Source organism: Muntiacus reevesi, chromosome 12 (genome assembly GCF_963930625.1).
Source record: "Muntiacus reevesi chromosome 12, mMunRee1.1, whole genome shotgun sequence".
Taxonomy (NCBI): Eukaryota; Metazoa; Chordata; class Mammalia; order Artiodactyla; family Cervidae; genus Muntiacus; species Muntiacus reevesi.
In genome coordinates, this window is record NC_089260.1 from 29,564,043 (window position 1) to 29,567,521 (window position 3,479).

The 3,479-nt window shown below is 32.7% G+C and overlaps 1 pseudogene; it reads right to left on the minus strand.

Moving 5' to 3' along the window:
- Positions 1-1,737: 1,737 nt before the first annotated feature.
- On the minus strand, positions 1,738-1,836 carry LOC136145295 (U6 spliceosomal RNA; annotated as a pseudogene).
- Positions 1,837-3,479: the final 1,643 nt, after the last annotated feature.

Sequence of the window (3,479 nt, forward strand, 5' to 3'; positions counted from 1 at the left end):
TACTTCTTATACTCTAAAGTGTGGTCATAACATCCAGTGGTCTAAATCATTTAAAAAGCCCTTTGTGAATTCAGAGAAGTGCACAGATACATTGTCATAGACATTCTATTCTGGGCTACTGACTTTATGGAATGAGAAATGAGGCATGATTGTCGTAGAAAAGTTGATGAAATTTGCATGTAAATTGAAAATTAATTTGTGACTTGTTCATTTTTGTTGGTGCATTTCATTTATTCTGAGCAGAGATATATGGTGAAGGAGAGTTTTATTTTAAGGTGATTTTTCTATAGTTTTGCCAAGAAAAATTCATATGATTTTTTGAAATGATTATAGTACAATCTCATATCAAATGAGAAAAACTTCTAGCACCCCTGAAATGTAGAGAGGAGATAAATGCTCACATTCACAATACCTATTACTGACATATATCTACTACAGACTTAATATTTACTGAGTCCAAAGAACATACATACAAATGTAAATTGATCTGAGTACTTTCAAAGTTCTCAGATTCTTACCAGCAGTTGTTGCAGTGTGTGTGTGTGTATATATATATGTATATACACACAGACATATATATCTTGCTTGCTTTAATATAGTAAGTTACAGTCTGTTTTATTGGTCAAACATATAAAAAATGTGTGGCAAATAAAGTCAACTTTTAAAAACACATTCTGGAGTTATTTGAAAACATAAATCTGTATAGAGAGATTGACTTCTATCATTTATATATATTGGGAGACAGATGCCTTATTTTTCTTATGATTTGTATGAGAAACCTCAGCCTTATAGATCTTAAAAGTTTAAGTATCTTATATGAGCTTTGAACTCTCCATGGAACAAATGATGGCAACAATGGAAAAATGAACCTGCACATCAGTGCAATGCATTTTAGTATACCACATTTTTAAACTTACTAGTATTCTCCCTGGAAAGTACCTGATAGTGTACAGGGTATTATGTTCATATTAGAAAAGCTAAAAGTTACTATCAATTGAACATGAAGATTCTCTTAATATCAAAAACTAGACACAAATTTGGAATCCTGCACATAAACTGGTTTTGGGGTATAGAAGTTCTTAGAAGATGCACCTGGTCAAAGATTTCAAAGCATTAGATGTGCTAAGATTGAACTACATTATTCTGCCTACCTGGTCACCATTATATCAAAAAGCATTCTTTTTCTGGTATACTTTTAATTGAAGTTACAGTACTTTCTAAAAACTGAGAGTCAAAATGTTTATTTAGAACCATATTCAGCTATTAAGATATTTTCTAACTAAAATGAGTCATTTATATCAGTTTCTCCCACTAGTCATTGTTCAGTTTCGGTTCTACAGGAGACATTTCAAAATAAATAAAAACTGCAATGGAAAGTAAAACCACTGCCCTGTCTTTAAAAAAATTGTTGTATTTGACATGATAAATTGAAGGTATGGAACATACTACTTAGACTTATGTATATATTGTAATATGATTTCCATTGCTGCTGCTGCTGCTGCTGCTAAGTCACTTCAGTCGTGTCCGACTCTGTGCGACCCCATAGACGGCAGCCCACCAGGCTCCTCTGTCCGTGGGATTCTCCAGGCAAGAACACTGGAGTGGGTTGCCATTTCCTTCTCCATGATTCCACTGAAGCAATATTTATCAGACTGTTTGACTATAGTATGTACTACTGTGTATATTTATTACACTGTGCCTGAGATATCTATAGTTTACTTACTGTTTCAGAAAAAAAAAAAAAAAGAATGCTTCATGAATTTGCTTGTTATCCTTGTTAAGGGACCATGCTAATTTGTATTATAATTTTAGTCTATGTGATGTGGAAGTGAGCACTTGATATACTACCTTGAGTTACTGCAAATAATATAAACTCTAATGTGCAGGTAATATATTAAAAGTCAAGGTAGAATTTTTGCTCAAATAAACTCTTAAAATATGAAAAAATCAAGGTAGTGGACTGTGATAACTGGTAACTGGTACAAAAATATAATTTATTATGTGTTACTTAATTTAGAAGCATATTTAGAAAAGAAAAAGCTATAGAATTTCAGTAAAATTTCAGGAAGGATATTTACTGAAAGAAAACCAGTAATGATGTGATTTTTGTACTATATATATTTTTAATATTTACTCTACTTACTACTTACATAGACTAAGTAGTAATTACTGCTTTGATTTTGGACTTGGCTATGTAACTTGCTTTGGCTAATTGGACTTTGGCGGATATGACAGAAGTTGAGAATTGCTCTCTTACGTCTCTTTCACAACTATAAGAGTATCATGCCCAGTCTGGCTCTTGGGCGCAGGAGAAAAATACAAACTCTGGAGGCAGAAATAATTGCTCCTATCTTTTCCTAGTCTAGATCTACTCTGAATAAAAAACACTGGTCTTAACACAGTGACTTTTAAGAATGTTGCAGCCTTTATATGGCATAGCTAACTGATTATACTGAGCTCAGAACACAATGAAACATTCACCTTTTTAAACAATATTTTGACATATTACATTTCCTTAGGCTAGCATTATCACACCTGTTTAAAGCTTATCTTTCATGATTCTCTTCAAATGCCACTTTTCTCTGAAAGCAGCAATTATTTATAAACTTATATCGATTTTCCAGAACACAACTTCTGTATAGCTTTGCAACACTAATAGATTAACCCTGTATTATAACTATCTGCATATTTTTCATCTATTCACTTCTAGACTGTACCTGTTAAGAATGGTCTGTATCTCACTATTCTCAGATTTTAGAGTCTATATAATGGTAATTATGCATATTTCATGAATATTTTTGCAATAAGTAAATATATAGGAAACACTGTATTTGGGAGTCCTAACCAAAAATAAAACCCTATTATTGCTTTATTAGAGGGGTAAGATAGGAAAATATGTCCATTATTAAAGGAGCAAATATAAGCATGATTTCAACACATTACATATCAGTCTTGGAATCTTTGGCTTGCAGAGTTGAGGGCTCCTTAGTTGGCTTTGACTTGATATGATCAAGTGTTTTCCTTCCTTTAGTGTGATTAGGAAACCTCTTGTCTAAGTCACTGATATTGAGGAGGTATCTTCCTATATTGTAGCAAAACATTTGTTTAATGTACAAATGCTCTTATCCTGATGATAATGGAATATTTTTAAGCTGCATTATTAAAATACCTTAAACTATCTCTCCTGCTACAAGTCTAGAATCCACAAGGAGTATTTGGTGCATTCTAAATATATCTAAATGGAGAACGGCATTTAGAATCCAGGAGCTGGACTCTGGGTGAGCTGGCTACTACATGGGTGCTTATTGCTTTTAGGTATTCTCAGTGTATAGTGTTAGTGAATATAAATATGTATACTAACTCACACAAATAAACATGTCTGTATTTATATATCTAGTTATTTATGTGTGGATATGAATATATATGTCCACAGTTGACCTTTGAACACAGGGATTGGGGTGCTAACCCTCATGCAGTCA